The sequence below is a fragment of the Arachis hypogaea genome, chromosome 14, assembly GCF_003086295.3.
Source record: "Arachis hypogaea cultivar Tifrunner chromosome 14, arahy.Tifrunner.gnm2.J5K5, whole genome shotgun sequence".
NCBI lineage: Eukaryota > Viridiplantae > Streptophyta > Magnoliopsida > Fabales > Fabaceae > Arachis > Arachis hypogaea.
In genome coordinates, this window is record NC_092049.1 from 59452725 (window position 1) to 59466637 (window position 13913).

At 39.9% G+C, this 13913-nt stretch overlaps 2 non-coding genes across 2 annotated transcripts; both read left to right on the forward strand.

Moving 5' to 3' along the window:
* Positions 1 to 1711: 1711 nt before the first annotated feature.
* Positions 1712 to 1819, forward strand: LOC112745183 (small nucleolar RNA R71). Its single transcript, XR_003173125.1, has one exon. It is a non-coding gene; the product is annotated as a small nucleolar RNA R71 (small nucleolar RNA).
* A 5226-nt stretch (positions 1820 to 7045) lies between these two features.
* LOC112746556 (small nucleolar RNA R71) lies at positions 7046 to 7153 on the forward strand. Its single transcript, XR_003174435.1, has one exon. It is a non-coding gene; the product is annotated as a small nucleolar RNA R71 (small nucleolar RNA).
* Positions 7154 to 13913: the final 6760 nt, after the last annotated feature.

The following is a 13913-nucleotide window of genomic DNA, read 5'->3' on the forward strand; positions in this document are numbered from 1 at the left end:
CTCCTTCTTCATTGCACTTTCACTTAACATAATGACCTTTTGTTCTTGTTTTTCCACCTCCTCTCCCACAGATTGATTTTTACTGTTTGATGGTTCTAAGTGTTTCCTTATTTTCTCTAAATCTTCATTCATATTTTTTAAGAGACTTTCTTCCCTTTTCCAGGCTTGTTGTTGTTCCTTCATGAATTGTTCTTGTCTTTTCAACAATTCTCTGGATTTTTGAAGTGGATCTTCATTTTGCTCTTCCACCTCCTCCTTCTCATTTAGCGTTTGATTGATCAACACTTCTATGTTTTTGGAAGAGTTCTCTTGTTCTTTTCATGATCTTTGTACTTCCATTTCATGTCTTTCAAACATGGTTTCAAGCTTTGAGGGGCCTTGGTTCATGGAAATTTGTGTGGATGGTGAGTTTTGGCAAGGAGTTTGTGTGGAGACAAAGTCCAGTGATGAAGAATTTTCAGATGAAAAACTGGAAGATGAGGTTGGAAAATTTTGCATAGGTGAATTGGAGGTACGTTCAAGTGAAGATGGCTCTTGATAAGTGAAATATGGGTTCTCAAATGTTTTCTGGTACAAGGTATTAAGAACTTTCCAGGATCCTGTTTCTTTTGAGGCAATGTCAGTTGATCCAGATCACTCAGTTCATTGGTGAGCAAGGGAGGTTCATCTTCCCAAGTCTCATTACCGAATAATTTGGCATTCAACTTCATGATTGCACCAAGGTACTTGGCAACTTTCTCTTCAGTAACATCTTCATTCTCTTCAGAAGAAGAATACTCACAGAGCTCATGAATGGCATACGGAGGTTCAATGGAATCTCTATGGTCTCTAGATGAGCCTCAGATTCCTTTGGTTCCTCAGAGGGAAACTCCTTATTGATCACTGGACGTCCCAAGAGGTCTTCCTCACTAGCATTCACGTCCTCCCCCTCCCTTGTAGGTTCGGCCATGATGGTTAAATCAATGGCCTTGCACTCTCTCTTTGGATTTTCTTCTGTATTGCTTGGGAGAGTACTAGGAGGAGTTTCAATGACTCTTTTACTCAGCTGGCCCACTTGTGCCTCCAAATTTCTAAATAAAGACCTTGTTTCATTCATGAAACTTACAGTGGCCTTAGATAGATCAGAGACTATATTTGCTAAGCTAGATGGGTTCTGCTCAGAATTCTCTATCTGTTGCTGTGTGGATGATGGAAAAGGTTTGCTATTGCTAAACCTGTTTCTTCCACCATTATTAAAGCCTTGTTGAGACTTTTGTTGATCCTTCCATGAGAAATTTGGACAATTTCTCCATGAGGGATCATAGGTTTTTCCATAGGGTTCACCCATGTAATTAACCTCTGCTATTGCAGGATTCTCAGGATCATAAGCTTCTTCTCCAGAAGATGCCTCTTTAGTACTATTGGATGATTCCTTCAATCCATTCAGACTCTGAGAAATCATATTGACTTGCTGAGTCAATATTTTATTCTGAGCCAATATGGCATTCAGAGTATCAATTTCAAAAACTCCCTTCTTTTGAGGCATCCCATTATTCACAGGATTCCTTTCAGAAGTGTACATGAACTGGTTATTTGCAACCATGTCAATGAGTTCTTGAGCTTCTGCAGGCATTTTCTTTAGGTGAATGGATCCACCTGCAAAATGGTCCAATGACATTTTAGATAATTCAGACTATCCATCATAGAATATATCCAGGATGGTCCATTCTGAAAGCATGTCAGAAGGACATGTTTTGGTCAGTTCCTTGTATCTCTCCCAAGCTTCATAGAGGGATTCACCTTCTTTCTGTTTAAAGGTTTGAACGTCCACTCTAAGCTTGCTAAGCTTTTGAAGAGGAAAGAACTTGGCTAAGAAAGCCGTGACCAGCTTTTCCCAAGAGTTCAGGCTATCTTTAGGTTGAGAATCCAACCATATTCTAGCTCTGTCTCTTACAGCAAATGGGAAAAGCATAAGCCTGTAGACCTTGGGATCAACCCCATTGGTCTTAACAGTATCACAGATCTGCAAGAATTCAGTTAAAAACTGAAAAGGATCTTCAGATGGAAGTCCATGAAACTTGCAGTTCTGTTGCATCAGAGAAACTAATTGAGGTTTAAGCTCAAAGTTGTTTGCTCCAATGGCAGGAATTGAGATGCTTCTTCCATGTAAATTGGAATTTGGTGTAGTAAAGTCACCAAGCATCTTCCTTGCATTGTTATTATTTTCGGCCATGTTTTCTTCTTTTTTCGAAAATTTCTGTCAGATACTCATTCTAGCTTGTTTGCATGTAGAACGGAAGTGTTTGTCAGGCACGCGTTCATAAGTGAGAATGATGATGAGCGTCACATAATCATCACCTTCATCATGTTCTTGGGTGCGAATGAACATCTTAGAATAGGAATAATCTTGAATTGAATAGAAAAACAATAGTACTTTGCATTAATTCATGAGGAACAGCAGAGCTCCACACCTTAATCTATGGTGTGTAGAAACTCTACCGTTGAAAATACATAAGTGATGAAGGTTCAGGCATGGCCGAGAGGCCAGCCCCCAAACGTGATCTAAAGATGAAATTAAAGATGTAAATACAATAGTAAAAAGTCCTATTTATGCTAAACTAGTTACTAGGGTTTACAGAAATGAGTAAATGATGCAGAAATCCACTTCTGGGGCCCACTGGGTATGTGCTTGGGCTGAGCATTGAGCTTTACACATGTAGAGGTCCTTCTTGGAGTTGAACGCCAGTTTATAACCTGTTTCTGGCGTTTAACTCCACTTTGCAACCTGTTTCTGGCGTTTAACTCCAGAATGCAGCATGGAACTGGCGTTGAATGCCAGTTTGCGTTATCTAAACTCGAGAAAAGTATGAACTATTATATATTGCTGGAAAGCCCTGGATGTCTACTTTCCAACGCAATTAAGAGAGCGCCATTTGGAGTTCTGTAGCTCCAAAAAATCTACTTTGAGTGCAGGGAGGTCAGAATCCAACAGCATCTGCAGTCCTTCTTCAACCTCTGAATCTGATTTTTGCTCAAGTCCCTCAATTTTAGCCAGAAAATACCTGAAATCACAGAAAAATACACAAACTCATAGTGAAGTCCAGAAATGTGAATTTTATTTAAAAACTAATAAAAATATATTAAAAACTAACTAAATTATACTGAAAACTATGTAAAAACAATGCCAAAAAGCGTATAAATTATCCCCTCATCACAACACCAAACTTAAATTGTTGCTTGTTCCCAAGCAACTGAAAATCAAATAGGATAAAAAGAAGAGAATATACCATATATTACAAAATATCAATGAAACTTAGCTCCAATCAGATGAGCGGGACTTGTAGCTTTTTGCCTCTTGAATAGTTTTGTCATCTCACTTTATCCATTGAAGTTCAGAACGATTGGTATCTATAGGAACTTAGAATTTAGATAGTGTTATTGATTCTCCTAGTTCAGTATGTTGATTCTTGAACACAGCTACTTTATGAGTCTTGGCCGTGGCCCTAAGCACTTTGTTTTCCAGTATTACCACCGGATACATAAATGCCACAGACACATAATTGGGTGAACCTTTTCAGATTGTGACTCAGTTTTGCTAAAGTCCCCAATTAGAGGTGTCCAGGGTTCTTAAGCACACTCTTCTTTTTGCTTTGGACCTTGACTTTAACCGCTCAGTCTCAAGTTTTCACTTGACACCTTCACGCCACAAGCACATGGTTAGGGACAGCTTGGTTTAGCCGCTTAGGCCAGGATTTTATTCATTTAGGCCCTCCTATCCACTGATGCTCAAAGCCTTGGATCCTTTTTATTACCCTTGCCTTTTGGTTTTAAGAGCTTTTGGCTTTTTCTGCTTGCTTTTTCTTTTTCTTTTATTTTTTTCTTTTTTCGCTATTTTTTCTTTTTTTTTTTTTTTTTGCAAGCTTTTGTATTCACTGCTTTTTCTTGCTTCAAGAATCATTTTTATGATTTTTCAGATTATCAAATAACATTTCTCCTTTTTCCTTATTCTTCAAGAGCCAACATATTTAACATTCATAAACATCAAATTCAAAAGACATATGCACTGTTCAAGCATTCATTCAGAAAACAAAAAGTATTGTCACCACATCAAAATAATTAAACTAGTTTCAAGGATGAATTCGAAACCCTGTACTTCTTGTTCTTTTGTTTTTAAAACAGTTTTCATTTAAGAGAGGTGATGGATTCATATTCATAACTTTAAGGCATAGACACTTAAATACTAATGATCATGTAATAAGACACAAATATAAATAAACATAAAGCTCAAAAATCGAAAAATAGGAAAATAAATAAACAAGGAGATTAAGGAATGAGTCCACCTTAGTGAGGGTGGCGTCTTCCTCTTCTTGAAGAACCAATGGTGCTCTTGAGCTCCTCTATGTCTCTTCCTTGTCTTTCTTGCTCCTCCCTCATAGCTCTTTAATCTTCTCTAATTTCATGGAGGATAATGGAGTGCTCTTGGTGCTCCACCCTTAGTTGTCCCAAGTTGGAACTTAATTCTCCTAGGAAAGTGTTGATTTGTTCCTAATAGTTTTATGGAGGGAAGTGCATCCCTTGAGGCATCTCAGGGATTTCATGGTGGGGGATTTCCTCATGCTCTTGTTGAGGTCCATGATCTCTTGTTTGCTACATCCTTTTCTTAGTGATGGACTTGTCCTCTTCAATGAGGGTGTCTCTGGCCTTAGGTGCCATAAATGGTTATAAAAAAATAAAAAGCAATGCTTTTACCACACCAAACTTAGAAGGTTTACTCGTCCCCGTGCAAAAGAAGAAAGAAGTGAGTAGAAGAAGAAGAAATGGAGGAGATGGAGGTGTGTGAATGGTTATTTTGGGGAAGAGAGTTATGAAAAGGTGTGAAGAGGAGAGAAGAAGTGGTGGGGATCCTGTGGGGTCCACAGATCAAGTGGGGTCAAGGACTTAACATCCCTGCTCCAATTAGGCGTGTAAAACGCCCTTGCTGTGCAATCCTGGCGTTTAACGCTAGACTGCTGCCTGTTTCTGGCGTTAAACGCCCAAATGTAGCTTGTTTCTGGCGTTTAACGCCAGGTAGATGCTTGTTTCTGGCGTTAAACGCCAGCTTGGTGCCTGTTTTTGGCGTTAAACGCCAGACAGATGCTTGTTTCTGGCGTTTAAATGCCAAACTGCTTTCCTCTAGGGTGTGCTGTTTTTAATGCTACTTTTCATTTTGTTTTTGATTTTTCAGTAGTTTTTGTGACTCCACATGATTATCAACATAATAAAACATGAAATAACAAAGAGAAAATAAAATAGATATGATTAAATAACATTGGGTTGCTTCCCAACAAGCGCTTCTTTAATGTCAATAGCTTGACAGTGAGCTCCCATGGAGCCTCACAGATAATCAGAGCAAGGTTGGAACCTCCCAACACAAAAATTAGAGTTTGAATGTGGGGGTTCAACACCAAACTTAGAGTTTGGTTGTGGCCTCCCAACACCAAGCTTAGAGTTTTGAATGTGGGGGCTTTGATTGACTCTGCAGTGAGAGAAGCTTTTCATGCTTCCTCTCCATGGTTACAGAAGGAGATCCTTGAGTTTGAAACACAAGGTTGTCCTCATTCAGTTGAAGGACTAACTCTCCTCTGTCCACATCAATCACAGCTCTTGCTGTGGCTAGGAAGGGTCTTCCAAGGATGATGGATTCATCCTCATCCTTCCCAGTGTCTAGGATTATGAAATCAGCAGGGATGTAAAGGCCTTCAACCTTTACTAACACGTCCTCCACTTGTCCATAATCCTGTTTTCTTGAGTTGTCTGCCATCTCTAATGAGATTCTGATAGCTTGCACCTCAAAGATTCTCAGTTTCTCCATTACAGAGAGTGGTATGAGGTTTATCCCTGACCCAAGGTCACATAGAGCCTTCTCAAAGGTCATGGTGCCTAGGGTACAAGGTATTAAGAACTTTCCAGGATCCTGTTTCTTTTGAGGCAATGTCAGTTGATCCAGATCACTCAGTTCATTGGTGAGCAAGGGAGGTTCATCTTCCCAAGTCTCATTACCGAATAATTTGGCATTCAACTTCATGATTGCACCAAGGTACTTGGCAACTTTCTCTTCAGTAACATCTTCATTCTCTTCAGAAGAAGAATACTCATCAGAGCTCATGAATGGCATACGGAGGTTCAATGGAATCTCTATGGTCTCTAGATGAGCCTCAGATTCCTTTGGTTCCTCAGAGGGAAACTCCTTATTGATCACTGGACGTCCCAAGAGGTCTTCCTCACTAGCATTCACGTCCTCCCCCTCCCTTGTAGGTTCGGCCATGATGGCTAAATCAATGGCCTTGCACTCTCTCTTTGGATTTTCTTCTGTATTGCTTGGGAGAGTACTAGGAAGAGTTTCAGTGACTCTTTTACTCAGCTGGCCCACTTGTGCCTCCAAATTTCTAAATAAAGACCTTGTTTCATTCATGAAACTTACAGTGGCCTTAGATAGATCAGAGACTATATTTGCTAAGCTAGATGGGTTCTGCTCAGAATTCTCTATCTGTTGCTGTGTGGATGATGGAAAAAGTTTGCTATTGCTAAACCTATTTCTTCCACCATTATTAAAGCCTTGTTGAGACTTTTGTTGATCCTTCCATGAGAAATTTGGACGATTTCTCCATGAGGGATCATAGGTGTTTCCATAGGGTTCACCCATGTAATTAACCTCTGCTATTGAAGGGTTCTCAGGATCATAAGCTTCTTCTCCAGAAGATGCCTCTTTAGTACTGTTGGATGATTCCTTCAATCCATTTAGACTCTGAGAAATCATATTGACTTGCTGAGTCAATATTTTATTCTGAGCCAATATGGCATTCAGAGTATCAATTTCAAAAACTCCCTTCTTTTGAGGCATCCCATTATTCACAGGATTCCTTTCAGAAGTGTACATGAACTGGTTATTTGCAACCATGTCAATGAGTTCTTGAGCTTCTGTAGGCATTTTCTTTAGGTGAATGGATCCACCTGCAAAATGGTCCAATGACATTTTAGATAATTCAGACTATCCATCATAGAATATATCCAGGATGGTCCATTCTGAAAGCATGTCAGAAGGACATTTTTTTGTCAGTTCCTTGTATCTCTCCCAAGCTTCATAGAGGGATTCACCTTCTTTCTGTTTAAAGGTTTGAACGTCCACTCTAAGCTTGCTAAGCTTTTGAAGAGGAAAGAACTTGGCTAAGAAAGCCGTGACCAGCTTTTCCCAAGAGTTCAGGCTATCTTTAGGTTGAGAATCCAACCATATTCTAGCTCTGTCTCTTACAGCAAATGGGAAAAGCATAAGCCTGTAGACCTTGGGATCAACCCCATTGGTCTTAACAGTATCACAGATCTGCAAGAATTCAGTTAAAAACTGAAAAGGATCTTCAGATGGAAGTCCATGAAACTTGCAGTTCTGTTGCATCAGAGAAACTAATTGAGGTTTAAGCTCAAAGTTGTTTGCTCCAATGGCAGGAATTGAGATGCTTCTTCCATGTAAATTGGAATTTGGTGCAGTAAAGTCACCAAGCATCTTCCTTGCATTGTTATTATTTTCGGCCATGTTTTCTTCTTTTTTCGAAAATTTCTGTCAGATACTCATTCTAGCTTGTTTGCATGTAGAACGGAAGTGTTTGTCAGGCAGGCGTTCATAAGTGAGAATGATGATGAGCGTCACATAATCATCACCTTCATCATGTTCTTGGGTGCGAATGAACATCTTAGAATAGGAATAATCTTGAATTGAATAGAAAAACAATAGTACTTTGCATTAATTCATGAGGAACAGCAGAGCTCCACACCTTAATCTATGGTGTGTAGAAACCCTACCGTTGAAAATACATAAGTGATGAAGGTTCAGGCATGGCCGAGAGGCCAGCCCCCAAATGTGATCTAAAGATGAAACTAAAGATGTAAATACAATAGTAAAAAGTCCTATTTATGCTAAACTAGTTACTAGGGTTTACAGAAATGAGTAAATGATGCAGAAATCCACTTCTGGGGCCTACTGGGTATGTGCTTGGGCTGAGCATTGAGCTTTACACGTGTAGAGGTCCTTCTTGGAGTTGAACGCCAGTTTATAACCTGTTTCTGGCGTTTAACTCCACTTTGCAACCTGTTTCTGGCGTTTAACTCCAGAATGCAGCATGGAACTGGCGTTGAATGCCAGTTTTCGTTATCTAAACTCGAGCAAAGTATGAACTATTATATATTGCTGGAAAGCCCTGGATGTCTACTTTCCAACGCAATTGAGAGCGTGCCATTTGGAGTTCTGTAGCTCCAGAAAATTCACTTTGAGTGCAGGGAGGTCAGAATCCAACAGCATCTGCAGTCCTTCTTCAACCTCTGAATCTGATTTTTGTTCAAGTCCCTCAATTTCAGCCAAAAAATATCTGAAATCATAGAAAAACACACAAACTCATAGTAAAGTCCAGAAATGTGAATTTTATTTAAAAACTAATAAAAATATATTAAAAACTAACTAAATTATACTGAAAACTATGTAAAAACAATGCCAAAAAGCGTATAAATTATCCGCTCATCAGTCTTCTTCTTCTTTGGGGTCTTCCTTCCTCTTGGTTGTCATCATCTGTGGCACCTTCCATTAGTCGCCTAGTGATCCCCCTGCTTCCTTTTACTTTCTCTGTATCTTCATCTTCAAAGAGCACCCCACCCCTCTTACATAGCCTTAGAATAGTGCTTGGGTGACCAAGCCTACTTGACTTGTTTGTATTCTCAGCCATCTCCTGAATGCTGTCTGCTATGAGCTGTGAGAGGTTGATTTCTCCTCCCTTTAAGATGCAATATGTCAGGACGGCTCGCTTGACTGTGACTTCTGAGGTGTTTCCAATAGGGAGTATAGACCTCCTCACTATCTCATACCACCCCTTGGCCTCAGGTATGAGATCTATTCTGTTCAAGTGGCTTGGAACTCCCTCTGAGTCCCTCTCCCAGTCTCTATCTTCAAAGCATAACCCATGTAGTATCTCATCAGGGTCATTCTCACCTTGCAATCTTTCGTCAAAGCTAAGCTTTCCATAGGTTATTACTCTCAACTGTAGGACCCTCATGACTGATGATGGACTAAAGTCTACCTCAACACCCCTTACATAGCTCTTATAAGAGGGCTGTCTTGGCTTGGCTTCACAGCATTGGCGTAGAATTCTCTTATCATGACTACATTGATGTCTGTTAAGGGCTCACACAAAAGTTTCCACCTCCTTTCATTGGTAATTCTCCTCATGATGGGATACTCTCCACCCCTCAATCTAAAGCCCATTTCTAGAATGACATGCTTTGACTCCATGAGCCTATGATACCTTGATTCATGGAATTGAGACATGAATCTCTTTGTATCATAGGTTGATGGTTCGGTCACCATTGGCTCCTTGCCTTTCCTTCTTCTAGAGCTTGAAGAAGCCATGAATTAATAAAGAATAGAGAAGAAGGGATGAACTTTGGTTGAGAAATGGTTTTGTTATGGAAGGGAATGGAAAATAACGTTGCTGTTGGGTAAGGAATGCTACTAGAACGTGTTTAGTATGACGGTATGGATGAAACAAAGGCTTATACATGAAGAATGCTTGTATGAGGAGGGAAGGGATATGTGAGCTAGGAAGTGTCACCACCATTTTATAGTCAAAGCATGAATCATGAAAACATAACCACAAGTGAGGGAAGTTCGGTTAAGCAAGAATGAAGGGTGAAGATTGAGCAAAATATTGTGGGGAACTCATAGCATGGACGGCTTGCATGCATAGTTGAAGGTTGACAAGGATTGCTCCCCCATTGGATGCATGTGGTTTGGCCTCCAAGACATTGATGCATGTAGATTTTTGTCTCCAAGAAGGTACCATTCCCTAGGCACATGTGACTCTCTTTTCACCTTGTCATGGCCGTGCATGCTCCATTTTCTCCTCTTCTTGATCTTCTTTGTCCTACAAAATTAAGTCAAAGCAATGGTAAGCATTGGAATACATTTTGTTACGGTGGTGTGGTGATGAGTATGATACGCAAAAATTTGAATTCACGTAATTACCGGCAAGTATACCGGATCGTGTCAAGTAATAAAACTCACTACGAGTGAGGTCGATCCCACGGAGATTGGTAGATTAATCAACTTTAGTTAAATGGAAATTTTAGTCAAGCAAACATGGTTTTGAATTCATGAGATTTGATTTTTGAATGTAATTACGGAAAGTTAAATGACAAGGAATTTAAAGAACTAGAATAAAGAAGAACAATAAAAGTAAATAACTAAAACTTAAAATGTAAGAAACTTAAATGACATTAAAGACAAATTACAGGAAAGTAAAGATTGCGGAATTGTAAAGAGCAGAAGAGTAAATTGCAAGAAATAGAGAAACAAAATGTAAATGGCAAGAATGATAAATTGCAAAAATGTAGAAGGGAATTAGGTAGTGGGTATTCAAAGAACTAAAGAAAAAAAGAGATGAGAATTAATGATGGAGAGATCATTAGGGATCAGAGATGTAAATTCTCATGAATTGATGTTGATCAATTCCTTCTCAATCATGGGTATAGATCCATGGCAGATTGTAGGTAATTGAGTTCCAATCTCTTGGTAACTCAATTTCTCTCAACACAACCAATTGTCACTCTCGTGATCTAATTGTTCATGAGAAGAGATGAAGCTAATTAACTAATCCTTCAAGCCACACAATTCCCAGGATCTCAACCAAGGGTGGTTACATCTCACATACCAACCCAAAGTGTATTAATCAAGGAAATTATGAAAGGATGAACTCTAAACTGAATTATATGGCTTCTTTCTCAAGTTCACCACACAATTCATATAGATTTAACCCCTCTCTCGATGGTGATTAAGTCTTTGAAGAACAAGAGTTTCCTCTTGGATGAACCACTTGAATTGAGAAGGAAAAGAAAATTTATCAACCCATTCAAATAAACAGAGCTCTTCCCCCTAATGAAAGTGGAGTTTAGTGAATCATAGCCCAAATTTCAACAACAATTGCAAAGATAAAAATCAAACTAAGTGTAGAGAAGAATGAAGAAGAAAAAGAAGAAGAAGTTCTTAAAACTGAAATTCAAAGTTGCAAGAAAAACAAAATAGAAGACCGGTGAGAAAAAGTAAAGAGTAAAAATGCTAGTGTAATAGAAAAATGTCTAAGTGTCAAAAAAGTCCCCTCTAATACAAATTTCTTCTCTATTTATACTACTCCTAAAACTCCTTCAGAGGTCTTCAATTGGGCTAGCAATGTGGGCTTTTTCTTTGTTGAGTTCTTGGCTCAATGGGAGGAGTCAATCGAAGAATTGTTGCTAAACAGGGAAGAAGGAGCTCATTCATAATGCTCCTGGCCCAATGGGGATGTTACTGGAAAACACGCTAGGGTAAAGGAACGTTGGCAATGTGCTTCATGAATTTCCTGGGCTGGGGGCTTTGTGCTGGGCGTTGTTAGCCCAAGTTGTTGCTAACAACTTGGCTTTTCTTCTTCTTGACTTTACTTGCATGCCTAATGTTGCCCAAAATTTGAGTTTCAATCCTCTGCTTCAATATGAACTATTATACATCATTGGAAAGCTCAGAATATCTTCTTTCTAATGCATTTGGAATCATCTCAATTGGAGTTTCCTATCTTAAGTTATGTATCCTCAAAGAAGGTAAGGTCAGGCTGCCAAGTTTGTTGAAGTTGTTGCTGGACACGCACCCTTTCCTCCAAGTTGGCAACGTGCCAAACCTCCCAGGACTGAGACGTGGAGCTGGCGTTGTTGATGAACACGCTAGTTCATCCTCAAGTTGGCAATTCCCTCGAGCTCTTTCCTAGCCCATCATCCTTGCTTGCCTGCGTTGCCAAGGAACACGCACCCTTTCTTCAAGTTAGCAACGCGTTCGATGACCTCTCCAGGGCTGCTTCCTTTCTTGGCGTTGCCTTGGAACACGCCCATGCTCTCCCAGCCCAACAACGTGCTCGAGCCATCCTAATGGCACCAAGCTTTCTTTCTACTGGCATTGTCACCAAACACGCCCTTGTTGGTGGCGTTGGCAACGTGCTAGAGTGGAGGCCAGGGGTGCCTTGAGTGAGTGCCTAGCGTTGCTTTGAAACACGCTAGTGAGAGCTGGCGTTGGTAATGTGCTCGAGCCTTCCTAGCTCCTTTCCAAGGCCTTGCTTTCTTCCCACGTTGTTTTGAAGAACGCCCATATACTCAGCGTTGGCAACGTGCATGAGTGAGGATCCATGGCTGCTGGCGTTCCATTAAACACGCCCTTGTTTGTGGCGTTGGCAACGTGCTAGGGAGCTGCTTTCTTCCAGGTTTTTGCTCCCTGGCGTTGTTGTTGGACACGCCCAAGCCTCCAAGGGTGAATAACGTGCTCGATGGGTGGAAGGCTTGGAAGTGCCCTCCACGGTTGCTTCCTTCCTAGCCCCAAATTTGCTTGCTGCGTTGCCTTGGAGCACGCCTTTAGGAACTGGTGTTGGCAATGCTCTCTCCAGCCTTGGCGTTGTCTATGAACACGCTAGTGAAGCAGCACCTTGGCAACGTGTTCGAGCTTTTTCCTTGGCTTGCCTTGGATTGTCTATGTTGCTGGCGTTTTCATCAAACACGTCCATGCATTATGGAGTTGGCAATGTGCTTGAGCCCTCTAGGATCACTCTCCAGGACTGCTTGGCGTTATTACCAAACACGCCAGTGGTAACCCACGTTGACAACGTGCCACTTCTTCCTAGGATCATTCCCCAGGACTCCTCTGCTTTCTTGTCCAACATTGGTGTATCTTCAAGCTTCCTTGATCCGTTTCTTGCTCTGGTGCCTTCCTGCTTCATTACCTAACATAAACCAAACATACTTCCTCAAAGTCTTGCCATCTTATGCAATAAATTTCAAGGGAATCATTCATATAAACTTGTTTATTAACTCCTTGACTTATTTGCATGAAATTGGCCAAAACTAACCTAGTCCTTGGTATTTTTATGCATGGAAGTGAAACTCATGAAAATGCTTGTTTATTTTAACGATAATGAATGAAACTAAGCTAAAACTAACTAAACTAACTAGCTAATATAACAAATATGCGAATGCATCACAACACCAAACTGAAAATATTGCTTGTCCTCAAGCAACGGGTGAAATAATTTGACAAAAGAATTTAAGATGCAAAAATTGAATGTCTTAATAGAGAAGAATTCTTCCATGGAATATGTCATCCTCATTTGTGTAGTTATCTGTTTAGTGCAACTGATCAAGGCTAATCCAAATTCTTAGTTGAAATGCTTGCTTCAATACTAGGTTGGTTAATTTCACTATACTCTTTTTCTATACCTTAGCACATAATCCTTAAACTATTCTTTTCTCTACTTCTCTTTTCTCCCCTTTTTTTTTTCAAATTTCCTTTGTTTCAATTGAGCTAAAAATCTTGTCTTAAGGCGGCTCTTTAGCATAAGCTTTCAATCAACAATCCCAAACCAGTTGGTTTAAGTTGTTAAGTGTTGAAGCACTCTTAAATATTTACTAACTCAAGCCTTTCTCTTTAACACATTCAATCACAGGCATATAACATTGAAATTTTATTTGGATAGTGGTGTCCAGCACCTCTTTGGGTTGCTAAATGTTCTGTTATAGATCTACTCTTGAATGTGAGTTTTCAATCGATAATCCCGAGTTAGTTAACTCAAATTACCAGGTGATGAAGCACCCCTCGGATTTACTAGCCCAAGTATGTCTCCTAACATCAATCACCACAGACACAAATCCAAATTTTGTCATTGATGCCTAGCCTTTCATTCTTTGTTCTTTGTTTTCTTCATTTCTCTTTTTCTGCTCTTCAAAATTTTTGTGTATTACTCTATTGTCAAAGATCTTTGTGCTTCTAACTTCTTGAGTCTTATAACCCTTAACCAACTAGTTTTGCGTAAGCAAGCATCTTAACTCCTTTTAATTTCTTGAGCCTTGAT